Here is a 14,016-nt window from a genome sequence, read left to right on the forward strand (position 1 = left end):
TACCTTTGTTTTATGCTTTGTTTTTGATGTGAAAGTGTTATGAAAAGTTTGGTTTCTACATAGATGTGATGTAGTCCTTTATTTCAGAAAACAATAATAATGTGAGTACCCACAGAGGGATGTGGGGTGTGACCTGGAACTCTGTTCCTCACTCCGATGCGTCCATATGGAGGGGGCTTCATTTGAGCCACAGTCCCGGTGTCGCTCTTCGGAAGAAAGACATCTGACAGCAAAGTTTGAGGGAAGGACCTGAGCATGCTCTGCTAAAACCAGCTGTGTACCTGTTATGGGCTGAATTGTGTTCCCCCCAAATCCATATGTTGAAGCTCTAACTCCCAGGACTTCAGAATGTGACTGTATTTGGAAATAGGACCTTTAAAGAGATAATTAAGTTAAAAAAAAAAAAAAAGAAAAAGAGATAATTAAGTTAAAACGGGGTTGTTGGGTTGGGCCCTAATGTACTTTGATTGGTGTCCTTGTAAGAGGAGATTAGGACACAGACAATACTGACTGAGGGGTGACCATGTGAAGACACAGCAGGGAGGAGGCCAACTGTAAGCCTCGGAAGAAACTGAACCAACTGACACCTTGATCGTGGAATTCTAGACTCTAGAACTATGAGGAAATACATTTCTGTTAAGTCACCAATCTATGGCACTTCATTATGGCAGTCCCAGTGAATTAACATATCACTCTAGGGCCTGCCCCACTGCAGAGAGGGTATATTCTGGGCTGCTCACCAGGCAGTAAATCCACTACTTGGGAGAAGGGCTGAGGTTGTCCAGTCTGTCGACAGGGGCCGTGACATATCACGAAGTCTGTGGGGCCTGCACATTTAAACCGTGTCCTCCAATCTAGCTTTTATTTATCATAAAGTTGACACTTAAATGTTCACCTGTTGCCTGTGTCTTATTTCTCAACTGGTTCCAAACTTTTATGGTTTTTTTGGTTCCAAACTTGAGGAGAGGGAGAGAGAGGGTTATTTATTGCACCTCCATCCCCGAACCTAGCAAGAAAAAAGGAAAGAAAAAAACCATCTCAGACCATGTTACAGATAAGTCTTCCCTGGGGATTTTGTTCTTTTTTCTAAACTCCTTGTTCACTGTTGCCCTCATCACTCCTGAATGAGCATTCTGACTCCGGCCGGGCCCACACATTCCCAGAATGGCTTGGCTCTTTTTTTTTTTTTTTGCGGTACACAGGCCTCTCACTGTTGTGGCCTGTCTGATGCGGAGCACAGGCTCTGGACGCGCAGGCTCAGCGGCCATGGCTCACGGGCCCAGCCGCTCTGCGGCATGTGAGATCCTCCCGGACCGGGGCACGAACCCGTGTCCCCTGCATCGGCAGGCGGACTCTCAACCACGGCGCCACCAGGGAAACCCTTAGCTTTTTTGATTCCATTGTGACATCTGCCTAGAAGCCTTTCCTCCTCTTTTCTATGCTGCAAATTCTCTTCATTCTCAGAGTCTTGGTTCAGAGTTCTCCTCCCAGGTGTGTCCTTCCTGGGCACAGGCCAAGTTTGCAGCTTCCTGGTCTCCTATTATGACTCTGTGTGCACATTCCCATTATGTTGTCACATGCTCCTAATGTTAGGTGACATTGGAAGGGCTGTACCTGGAAGGGCTTTTGTGTCTTGTGTCCTCAGTGCTAGCACGGTGCTTGGCTGCAAAGCATGTGTGCATAAAGTGCTGGAGAATGAATGAGTGGCAGGATGTTTTTTTTAAAATAAATTTATTTATTTATTTTTGGCTTTGCTGGGTCTTCAGGCTTTCTCTAGTTGCGGTGAGCGGGGGCTGCTCTTCGTTGCAGTGCACGTGCTTCTTATTGCAGTGGCTTCTCTTGTTGCAGAGTACGGGCTCTAGGCTCACGGGCTTCAGTAGTTGTGGCACGTGGGCTCAGTCTTTGTGGCTCGTGGGCTCTAGAGTGCAGGCTCAGTAGTTGTGGCACACGGGGTTAGTTGCTCCACGGCATGTGGGATCTTCCCAGACCAGGGGTCAAACCTGTGTCCCCTGCATTGGCAGACGGATTCTTAACCACTGCGTCACCAGGGAAGTCCCAGGATGCTGGGTTTTTTTTTTTTTTTTTTTTGCGGTACGTGGGCCTCTCACTGCCGCGGCCTCTCCCGTTGCGGAGCACAGGCTCCGGACGCGCAGGCCCAGCGGCCACGGCTCACGGGCCCAGCCGCCCCGCGGCACGCGGGATCCTCCCGGACCGGGGCACGAACCTGTGCCCCCCGCATCGGCAGGCGGACTCTCAACCCCTGTGCTACCAGGGAAGCCCCCAGGATGCTGTTTTGACATACTAATTTGTGTGTTTCTTATAGTATTCTGCCTGCCCCTTCCATTTCAAGTAGACAGCAAGGTTGGTAATTTCTTGTTTCCGTGATTCAGGTTGGGTGCAAAGCAGGAGGTTGAGGTCAGTGACTCTTGTCCTCTGAAAAAAATCTAAGCTCACTGGGCTTCATGTGTGTTGTAGGGGGATGGGAGACGGCCTTTGAGAGAGAAGGAGTCATGGGGGCCTGGAAGGTAAGAGAGGTGTGGGTGATCTCATCCCTGCACAGCCGTCCATGATGGAGGTGGCCCATCCTCCTTCGTGGAGTGGGAGGCCTTTGAGGATCCAGCCTTGGCAAAGATTTCTCCCCATGCATAACATGGAAAGAGACCCCAGCTACTGCCCACCACTGGGCTTTGGCAAGTGACAGATCTGTGTGGATGGGAGACTAGACCCTATCCTAACTTTACAGGCACTTGTGGGTCCTGAGTGGGGAAGGGAAATGAAGCTTCAGCAATGACTGACATGGTCTTTCCTGCCAGGAGGGGGACTTAGAGTAGAAATTAAATTGGTTTATAGGACATAAAGAAAGTGAGCTGGGGGCTTCCCTGGTGGCACAGTGGTTGAGAGTCTGCCTGCCGATGCAGGGGACACGGGTTCGTGCCCCGGTCCGGGAGGATCCCACATGCTGCGGAGCGGCTAGGCCCGTGAGCCATGGCCGCTGAACCTGTGCGTCTGGAGCCTGTGCTCCACAATGGGAGAGGCCACAACAGTCAGAGGCCCGCATACCGCAAAAAAAAAAAAAAAAAAAAAAGAAAGTGCGCTGGCTTCAGATGGCCAACAGGCCCATGAAAAGATGCTCAACATTGCTAATTATTAGAGAAATACAAATCAAAACTGCAATGAGGTATCACCTCATACTGGTCAGAACTGCTGTCATTAAAAAGGCTACAAATAAATGCTGGAGAGAGTGTGGAGAAAGGGAACCCTCCCTCACTGTTGGTGGGAATGTAAGTTTATGCAGCCAATATGGAAAACAGTATGGAGATTCCTCAAAAAACTAAAAATAGAGTTGCCATATGATCCAGCAATCCCACTCCTGGGCATATATCTATATTTCTATAGATATATGAAAATTATGAAAATTATAGTATATAGCAAAACTATAATTCAAAAGGATACATGCACCCCTATGTTCATAGCAGCACTATTCATAATAGCCAAGACATGGAAACAACCTAAATGTCCATCAACAGATGAATGGATAAAGAAAATGTGGTACATATATACAATGGAATACTACTCAGCCATAAAAATGAAATAATGCCACCTGCAGCAACATGGATGGACTTAGAGATTATCATTCTAAGTGAAGTAAGTCAGAAAGAGAAAGACAAATACCATATGATATCACTTATATGTAGAATTTAAAATATGATACAAATGAACCTATCCAGGAAATAGAAACAGACTCACAGACATAGAGAACAGACTTGTGGTTGCCTAGGGGGAGAGGGGTGGGGGAGGGATGGAGTGGGAGTTTGGGGTTAGCAGATGCAAACTATTATATAGAGAATGAATAAACAATAAGGTCCTACTGTATAGCACAGGGAACTATGTTCAATAACCTGTGATAAACCATAATGGAAAAGAATATAAAAAGAATGTATATATATATATATATATATATATATATATGTATACCTAAATCACTGCTGTACAGCAGAAATTAACACAACATTGTAAATCAACTATACTTCAATTAAAAAAAAAAGACTCAAAAAAGAAAAGAAAAGGAAAGAAATTGAGTTGGAGGGCTTAGATTATCATCCACTAGGGGGAGTTCCCTGGTGGTCCAGCAGTTAAGACTCTGTGCTCCCAATGCAGGGGGCCCAGTTTCGATCCATGGTCAGGGAACTAGATCCCGCATACATGCCACAACTAAAGATCCCGTGTGCTGCAACTAAGACCTGGAGCAGCCAAAATAAATAAATAAATAAGTAAATAAACATTTTTTAAAAAAATAAAAAGAAAGAAATGAACTCTGGATCCTTTGTTTAGGTCCTGATATGTTGCTTCCCCTTCCCCATCTTCCGCTCCAGAATTTTTTTTTCTTTCGGCCTAACCGCATGCTTGCGGGATCTCAGTTCTGTGACCAGGGATTGAACCCTGGCCACGGCAACGAAAGCCCAGGGTCCTAACCATTAGGCCACCGGGGAACTCCCAGGAAATTTTGCTAAGGGCTGAACTGGCCCATAATTTACTTCATCGTCACCTTACCTGTTGCCTGGAATGTGGCAGTTTGGGGAGTGTGTTATCATTCTTGAGACTGTACAAGTGCCCTCACAGTAGCCTGGGGCAGCCCCAGAAGGAGAATCCTTCAGCCAATGGATGTTTCCTGCCGGAGACTAAAGGCCCCAGTGGGGAAGGTTCTTCTATTTTCCCCTCAATGAGGTGGAGAGTGGAGCAGCTGGAGGAGAAGCTCCCCCCGGGGTGTGTGGGGGGACTGAGGCCGGTGGGGTGGGGGGTGAGGGGGAGGCTGTGCAGGATGGGAAGATCCCTCCAGGGCGCACGGTGCTGGGGACCATGAGACACACAGATCTCTCTCCATGCTGAGCCACCTCCAGCCCAGTTAAGACTCCTTAGAAACAGCCAGCACCTCTCTTCTCTCTTTAGCCCCACCTTGTCCCCTCTGCTCTCCCCTCCCTCCATGCAGCGACCAGGCTCCCCAGGAGCAGTGTGGTGAGGGAATCTCTACCTGCTCCCTGGTGGTCGGCCTTGGGGACATACCGTCTGGTGGTGGGGAGGGGAGGGTAGGACAAACAGGAACAGTCCCTGTTTCGGGGAGAGATAGGAGCTGGGCAGAGGCAGCGCAAGAGCAGCAGAACAGGCACTGGCTGGGGTGAGCCCTCTATGTCAGTCTCTTCTGTCCCTATATTCTGGCAGGCCCTCTGGCAGGGACAGGGTCACCTTGGCAGTGACTGTTCATCCCACACCCTTGTAGACAGGGGCAATGTCTTTTGGGCCTCCCAGGAAGATAAGCTCTCTCCTAGCTGTTCCCGGCTTTTGCAGTTCAACAACGTCAATTTAGGGTTTTGGCTGAGAACACATGTCTCCAAAGGGGCAGTTGAAGGCACATGATTATCCAAAAGGATGTGGCCAGCTAGCCTGGAAGCAAGCTTCCTGCAGTCCTTGTGGCAACGGGAAATCCAGTTTGCGTGATATGAGGAGAGAGGCTCTTGAAACTTCTGAAGTTTAAAAAGCCTGGAACATTCCATATTTGTATTCTACCTACACTTTAGACCCAGTCTCATCCCACCATAGAGTGGGACTCTTCCCACACAACATCAATCTTTTCCTTCTCTGAGTTATTTGAGCACTAATAACCAATAACACAGACTTAGTTCTCAGCTCTCCTATTGTTCTTTCTCTTTGAGTTATTTTTGACCTTTTGGATTGTAAATTCTAGAGCTTCTTGGTATTTCCCAGGTTCCTGGTATAACGGGAATGCAGAAACAGTTGGCTTTGGGGCTCGGTGAGAACGCACAGATGACTGTTTGTCGGATTGGCTCTCCCAGGTCATCAGCGTGTTGTGATTTGAGAATGCTGAAAAACCTGGTGAACCAAAAATATCTTCCTCTCCCCAACTGACCTGCCTTCCTTTTATGTCACTTCCTGACAGCTTCTAGAGAAATGCTTATTTTATTTTTATTTTTTTTAAACATTCACCTTTTTCTAATAAATTTATTTATTTATTTTTGGCTGCATTGGGTCTTCATTGCCGTGCGTGGGCTTTCTCTAGTTGCGGTGAGCAGGGGCTACTCTTCTTTGCAGTGTGCGGCCTTCTCATTGCGGTGGCTTCTCTTGTTGCAGAGCACGGGCTCTAGGTGCACGGGCTTCAGTAGTTGTGGCAGGTGGGCTCAGTAGCTGTGGCTCGCAGGCTCTAGAGCGCAGGCTCAGTAGTTGTGGCGAACGGACTTAGTTGCTCTGTGGCACACGGGATCTTCCCGGACCAGGGCTTGAAGCTGTGTCCCCTGAATTGGCAGGCAGATTCTTAACCACTGCGCCACCAGGGAAGCCCAAGAAGTGTTTATTTTATTTGGACAAAGTATTCTGTCACCTGGGAGGGGTAATATGTTAGTCAGCTACCACTCTAGCAAGAATTAGGTTCCTTGATTAATTGTTTTTTAAGACAAAAAGAGTAGAAGCCTTAGAGACTGAGTCCTAGACCAGGAAGTTTTGGGTGTCAGAAGGTGGGGGAGAGAGGCAAGGAGGGCTAAAGTCCTAAGGCCTTGAGTGGTGGGAGGTAAAGGCACTGACTGGGTCAGGGAGGGTCCTGGACACGAGTAACACACACCAAAGACAAACTGATTTTATTGTTTCGCCTTCTGTAAGGCCGCCTGTATAGCAGAGGTAACTCATTCAGGAGACACTGTCTTATCCATTAGTTCTCTGAGGGCAGGGATGGCCAGTGTACATCCCTCAGTCTGATCCACAGTACATGAGTGCATGTTCTCTTGGGTGACAAGAATGGAGCCAGCTTTGCACTTGCTCTCCAACTTTGTAAACATACTGGACTTGTGGTGGGCCTGACTTCACTCAGTGAGGCCTCCCTATTGCCCCAGAAAGGGATCTTGAGATGCCTCCCTGCAGAGCTGGACTCGTACCCTTCTAGTGCCTCTGAAGGACTCGTGGCAGAAACCACAAGCAGAATTAAAAAGCCAGAACAGCTCTACTAAGTGCTTTAAGGAACACATTTTTTCAAAAAAGTATTAGTAAAAATATACTAGTTTTCTGCAAAACAAGAGGGTGATCTCTAAGCCTCCTTCTTAGGCCTGGTGGTTACTCGTGGTTCCCATTGAATCACAGTTGCTCGAGATGGGGGAGGCCTTTGGAAGCTGTCTGGTGTCCTGTGCTCCCGGGAACCTGTACGCCTGGCTGGTGGGGCTCTCCCAGACTGCTGACACCCCCATAATTTCTGTAAATCTCTGTTTGTCTTTCTCCTCGGGGACCCTATCCTGTTTTCCCAAAGCTTGGTTCCTTTGCACTGACTCCTCAAGAGAGGAGTCACATGAGATACTCTGCTTCATTTAATTTTAGGTTATTGTTGCTGCTGTCAGTCTACTGAAGTTCTGTAATGAATGCCTGTATTGTTCTCAGTCCCCAAGCCTTTTTCAAATGATCAGCACATTATAAAACACAATAATGAGTCTAATTCCCCACCCCCAATACACACACGCGCACACACACACACACACACACACACACACAAAATGACACTGCTAAGTCCTCCAGACATGAACGGTAGTGGAAAGAGTCTGGGATTTGGAGGCAACGGAGCAAGGTCACCAGCACTAAATGGTCATCCATTTAGTGCTGGTGACCTTGGGCAAGTCGTTCATTCATTCATTCATTCATTCAGAATAAGCATTTATTCAGAATCTCCTTGTGTCAGTCTGCTATATAATCTCTGCAAAATGTTAACAACACCCGCCCCACTACCTTCCAGGACAGTTTGGAGGAGCTAATGAAGTCATACTTATGAAGTGGTCAAGGTAAACACTAAACAAGAGTACGTTGACAGTATTAATCGGCAAAAAGATAAAAACAAAATTGGAGCGTGGGGGACAAGGGCCCCAACCGCAACACCTGATATATCGCTTGTGTGAGAAATACACCTATTCTGCTGTCCGGTGGTACTTGCGCTTTTGGAGCCCAGCCTTTCCTCAAGCTGGACCTACTTTGCCCGGGATACCTTTCTCTACATTTCTGTCTTTGGAAGCCCTGCTCTTTCTCCAAGGCCCTGGTCAAAACTTCCTCTTCGAAGAGGAATTAATTTCTCCCTCCCTCATGCCCCTCCTCTGCGTCTGCGATTTGTTTCTAGATGGAGCCCTGTTACCACACTGACCAATGGTCTTGAGGGAGGTGACATGTTCTCCTCCAGGAATCCTGGCTCTGCCCTTTAGCTCATGTGACCCTGGCCAGGTGTGCACTGTCTTCTCTGGGCCTCTGTGTCCTCTTCTGTAAAACCTCCCTCCCCTTGCTGACTGTGTGCCTTGTGCTCAGTGGGCAGGCCTCTGATGGGTGTCTTCTGAACGAGACTGAATGGCACGCATACTTTGCTGCTCTCCTAAGAGTGCAGAGGAGGTTCCACTTAACTGTGTGCGAGTGCAAATGAGGAATGCTAGGATCAGACCCACCCAGCATTTGCTTCCTGCACCGTCACCAGGAAAGAGGAATTCCTCTTCAGAGGCACTCCTTTATGTTTCCATACCCCTGTGCGAGGTAAGCATTAAACTACTCAGCCTTCCAGAGGCTTGGGTGTGAGCAGCACTGACTGCCAGCAAAGAGTTGGACGTGGTCACAGGGAAAGGAGGTGAGGAGTCTGAAGAGAGATTTGGCCTAGGACTGGTCTTGCTTAATGTCACATGTTTATTTGAAGCCAAATGTAACATATTTATTTAAAGTCAAAGTTTAGGATCCTGTGTGGTTGCTTTTCTGACACCAATTCTCCAACAACTGGGTGTCCAACCATTCAGTTCAGTTGTGACACTAACTGCCCAGAATTAGTGCAGATCCCACAGGTTCAGGGCTCGGTCCCATGAGACTGTCCCACTTCAGACGCCAGCCACAAGCAGGGGCCCTGGGCTACCCACACTTATATTCTGCAGACTATAAATTCAGGGGTTCCCATGGCTCCTCCTTAAGTTTGATAACTTGCTAGAATGACTCACAGAACTCAGGAAAGCACTTTCCTTACTATTGCTGGTTTATTATAAAGGAAACAAGCCAGGAACAGCCTGTGGAAGAGGAATGTGGGAGTGGGACTGCCAACCTGGTAGCTCTCTCAACTCCATCACGTAGGGGTTATTATCCAGGTTTTATTATGTAGGCATTGTTAATTAAATCATTAGCCATTGGTGATTGAAGTCAATCTCCTTCCCAGAGGTGGGGGAGGGGCTGAAAGTTCCAACCCTTTCTCTCTTCAAAGGTTAGTTCCTCTGAGAAGCTGCCCCCCTCCTGAAGCTACCCCAGGGGCCAATCAAGAATCACCTCCTTAGCAAATCAACTATACTTCAATTAAAAAAAAAAAAAAGAATCACCTCCTTAGCATAAACTCAGGTCTCTTGCAAATAACAAAAGGCACTCCTATCACCCAGGAAATTCCAAGCATTTTAAAGGAGCTCTGTGCCAGAGACCTGGGACAAAGACCAGATACGTGTTTTTAATTATACACAGATCCCCTGATGTTGTTCTTACTTAAATACTGCAGTGTTTGGAGCTGCAGGGAAGGTGCAGGACTGGAGATGTTCTCCTCAAAGCTGATGTTGATCAGAAGCTTTTACAAGTCCTTTCTTCCAGATCATTCTGTGTCTTTGGAAGGCATCCTACCTGCCACCCACAGGGAAGGTCCCTAGGGCTACAGGCCCTTCCCTTCTTTCCTAACACCTTCTTTCTCGCTTGCAGACTGCAGTTCTTGGCAGTTCTCGCTTCTCCCCTCCCTCCGCTCCCGGAGGTCCACACGTCCCCTGCGGTGGTCAGCCTGGGGTCAGTGCTCTCCTTCCTCTCCAAGTTGTTAGTGGGCCACGACAATATGTTTTCTGCTGGCTTTGACCGGAACATTCCCTAGAAGTCTGCTGAGAACTTCGGACCCTGCTTGCCCCATTAGTGCTTAAAAATGAAGCCCAGACTCCTTCCACTCACATTAAGCCCCAGACATGCCTGCTAGCCGTCTCCCGCTTCATCCCTCGCTGTCCAGTCACAGGCAGCCGGGCCCTTGGATTGTTGTCCTTCAAACATCCCAGGGGCTTTTCCACCTCTTGTTCCTTTTCCCTGTTGACTTAAAAAAAATGCACAACATAGGGAGTGGCTGCAGTCTGATGGCTGCTAGATGGCAGGTATTCTTTTCCTTCCTGAGTTCCCTCAGGACTCACCAGCTCATCAGCTGGCAGTGGCTGTAATTGCTGATGACTGTGACATCCTTTGTTTACAGGAAAGATTCTATTTCTCCTCCCCCAAATGTCAGCTTCTCTGCACAGCTGTCCTTCAGTCACAGACATTTATTTCCTTGCTCTGTCTGCCATTCCCTGTGCTGGACACCAAGGGAGCTGTGAGGGAGGACTGCCTAAGCTTTGCCCTTGAGGCACTGACTCTTCTTCCTTTTCAACAACTGTCTGTCAGGCCTCCTACCCTCCTCACAGCCTCTCACCCACTTGGCATCTGGTGCCACTTCCTTGTTTTGACATCTTTTCAGTTTCCTGTGTCTCCCCAGCTAGATGCTTAGATGGATTTCCTCCATCCACACCTGTGCTGAGTGTGTCCACTACAGAGCAGGACAACATGACCCGGCTCCCTTGCTACTCTTTGGTGTGTCAGATGGATGAGAAAGAATATGCATGGCAGGTGCAAAGGAGGGTAAATGTTATGAGGGGAACAAGCAGGTGTGGTGACGGGTGGTGGGTGCTAGTTTAGATGGGGTGTCAGAGGAACTCCTCACCCCTCCCACCCCAGAGGTCCCACAAAGCTATTCTTTTATTAAAAAAGAGGCCAATACATACTTGTTGAAAAATTTAATACTGTCCTTTGCATTTATTTCCATTTTTTAATAGACTTACAGACTTTCCATATAGAAGGGGTGTCACCTGATTGGAAAGAGGAACTTGGAGCCCAAGACAGAGGCACCTCCACCATCCACCCCAGAGAACTGTATGGGGGCTGCGGGTGGTGCCGCTCCCAGACACCCCTGGCCACCGCGTGACTCCACCTTCACGGCATCCCTCTGCCCTCTTTCATTCTGGTTCCGCGTGAACTTGTTGCTCTGGAAATATGAGTCCCTAGACACCGTACTTGACCAGTGTGAGTCTGTGCTTGTAGGAGGTGCTGGCCTGGAGTGTTGCCATCAGAACAACGGCCTTGTTGAGAGTGTTCTCTCTGAGCCAAGAGTTCTGCTGAGAGCTTTACACAAGCTCATTTCGCCCTCACCCCTCGCAAGAACCTGCAAAGTAGTATCAGGTTTCGCCGTGTTTGACAGGTGAGGACGCTGAGGCACAGCGAGGTTGCAGAAGTGCCCAGAGGTCACTCTGCTGAGGGAGGCAGAACCCGGTCCAAATCCAAATCTGTCAGGCTCCAGAGCTCTCGGTCCAGGAGACCATGTCACCTTCCACTACTTGGAATTCTCAGGCTGCTTCCGGATGGCCTTCCATATGGAGGGCATAATTTAATTCTGCGGAATAATGCCGTGGGGCAGAACAGGTGATGCTAACTCTGGACATGGTGACTTGTCTGCAATTATGTGGCCACCGGGGTCAAGAGGTTCAACATCACCTCTCCTCCCCATTCAACTGTTCAACTGTCTTATAGCAGGTGCTGGGGGATTGTAGTGGATGCTGGTTTTGTGGGTGGGAGGGGGGAGGTAATGGTGGTTACACTGAGGGAGGGGTAGCCTAGAGCTGAGGTGAGGGTTCCATCCCTTGGATCTCCCGTTTTCCTTATCTAACGAGTGGTTCTAAAAACAGCATCCACCTTACAGGGGCAAATTTTGGAAGCCGCCTGCTCAGTCAGAGAGAACAGACTATAGTCAAAGCAAGGCCAGCCACATTGTGATGCTACTGCTTAGGCCACGGTTTCTAACAGGCACCTGCTGCAAGCCCAGCCCCAGTCCCAGTGGTGCATCAGGTGCAAGCAATGAAGCTGAAGGGTGATTCAGATGGGCTTGGCCTTGGCCTCCAGGGTTTATAAAAGAAATTGAGCATAGAACCACTGATATGACCCAGTAGTAATACTACAGATAGGCCAAGGGGTGGACATGTTGGTAGGACAGTGTCTGTGAGCAGAGGAATCTTGAGAGAAATTTCCATAGAGGCAACAGGATGGAGGGTGGGTGATGGTGTGATTTGGACTGGGCTGGTTTTATGGGGATGGGATTTCAGGGGCTGGGAGAGCTGAGTATGTAGTGCAAAGGAGATTCTAGGAGACAATTCCAAGGCAGAAGTAGGATCAACTGCCCAGCCCTTCCTGCTCCTACAGAAGGGGAAGAAGAAAGCAAGTGCCCTATTTAGCAATCTAAATATGGCAGTAATAGGGATGTTAGTAATTAGTATATCAAACATCCCAGACTCTGAAAAAAAGCAGTCCATTCACTGTAGGGACTTGACTTGTTGGTATCAAACAGAAGGAGCCAAGATGGTACTTCAGTAGTCAGGGGCCTACCTCAGCATCTCTACAGCACTGATGAGATAAGACCATCGAGGGGCCATTTTAAAACTGAATGTATTTGTCCATATTCATTCATTCATTTCCAGACTGACAGCTGTGATTTTAATAGTTAGTTCTTTTCTTTTCTCTTTTTCTCCTGAAAGAGACTGGGCTCTTGTCATTACCCCACAAATTCTCAAATTCCTTGAGGACTAAGGAAGCAGGGAAATAAATAAATAAATAAATGAGTGAAATAACATACAGAGACAAAATGTTTATCTGGCACACAGTATGTTCTCAGTGAATTTCAAGGAGGCAGTGGGTAGTGGTGGTTGAGAATGCAGGCTCCTGACACTTACTGATGTGTGACCTTGGGCAGGTCACTTTATCACTCTGTCTGGTTCCACTTTTGTCATCTGGGGCCAGGAATACCACCAAACCCATAGACTTGTGAGGATTAAATGAATGAATCCACTTAGATGCATAGTATAGTGCCTTGCACATAACAGGCATTCAGAGAAGTTAGCTATTAATTGTAAAACTATTTTATCAATTTACTCATTTAGGGATGGAAAATTCCCATGCTTGTGGGCAGTTAGCATAAATGAGAGAAATGGGGGAGCTGGGGGGCCGGATCTAAACGGGAGACTGATGTTAAGGGGAGCGTGGAGCCGGCGCTGTGATTTTCAGAATCTCCTCTAGGGGAGTGTCACCCCAGGTCCCAGCATGGCTCCTGAAAAGGTAAATGCCTTTTACATTTTCTCTTCAAGCCCTTATGTATTCATTTATTTCTCAAAACCCTGCTTTTAGCGAGCGCAAAGCCTTGTCCAGATCTTGAGTTGTGAGGTTTGTTCTTTCTCCTTAAGCCCACCTTACCTTTCTTCCGGGTAAGCGTCCAGCACGTTTCCTTCACGATCTCAGACCTCAACGAAGGGCGTCGAAAACTCAGGGCTCGCTGGTGCAAATCAGGAGTGACTGCAGAGGTGGAATTTGGGGCGTCTGCATCGCGCGTAGGGGCGGAGCGGGGTCTCCCTGCGGGACCCTGACTCACCAGCAGGTGGCGATCTGTCTGCGAGGCGTGCAAGGTTCATCCAGAAACTTGAACGGGATGTTGATGCCACTGCATGAGAGGAGCACAGCCAAATCTCGCCGAGCCGAGCTGTCGGCATCCGCGAAAAGGTGGGGAGAGAACGGAGCGCACTCCCTCCTGGAGTGACACCACAAGTTTCATTCGGGAAGGCTTCAGGAGGGGTGAGTACTGAGCAGCGAACGGAAAATGGAGCGACGTCCTTTTCTTAGGGCATTGTCCGTGGCTTGTATTGACTGGCTTTCCGGCCCTTTGGGAAATTTCTGGAAGGGAGCTGCCTGAGCAGATGAAGGGAGAGCGGGAAAGAAGCCCAGGAAGCCTGTGCTCCCACGCCGGGCGCTCTGCAGCTGTAGGAGCGCGGGTCAGCCCAGCCAGATGGCGCTGTCTGGCTTTCCCTGGGCCTCCCGTTCGAGTCCCTAGTGGTCCCAGCCGCAGCGGCCCCTCTAGCCGACCGGCTCAGGCTC

At 48.6% G+C, this 14,016-nt stretch overlaps 1 protein-coding gene across 3 annotated transcripts in view; it reads left to right on the top strand.

Annotated features, from left to right (window-relative positions):
* The first annotated feature begins 10,426 nt into the window (after positions 1-10,426).
* The window catches only part of ARK2N (arkadia (RNF111) N-terminal like PKA signaling regulator 2N), a 77,541-nt gene continuing 73,951 nt past the window's right edge, over positions 10,427-14,016 (top strand). Inside the window, exons 1-2 of one of the 3 annotated variants that reach the window (XM_089895129.1) lie at positions 10,427-10,686; positions 10,881-11,127. The gene's annotated coding sequence lies outside the window, so the exon portion shown is untranslated. Of the gene's footprint in view, positions 10,687-10,880; positions 11,128-12,171; positions 13,717-14,016 lie in introns of those variants that run through there. The other 2 variants (XM_089895130.1, XM_030760505.2) reach the window with 2 other exon arrangements.

Source organism: Delphinapterus leucas, chromosome 14 (assembly GCF_059928025.1).
Source record: "Delphinapterus leucas isolate spDelLeu-1000000601 "Yukka" chromosome 14, BTC_Dleu_Yukka2, whole genome shotgun sequence".
Lineage (NCBI taxonomy): Eukaryota > Metazoa > Chordata > Mammalia > Artiodactyla > Monodontidae > Delphinapterus > Delphinapterus leucas.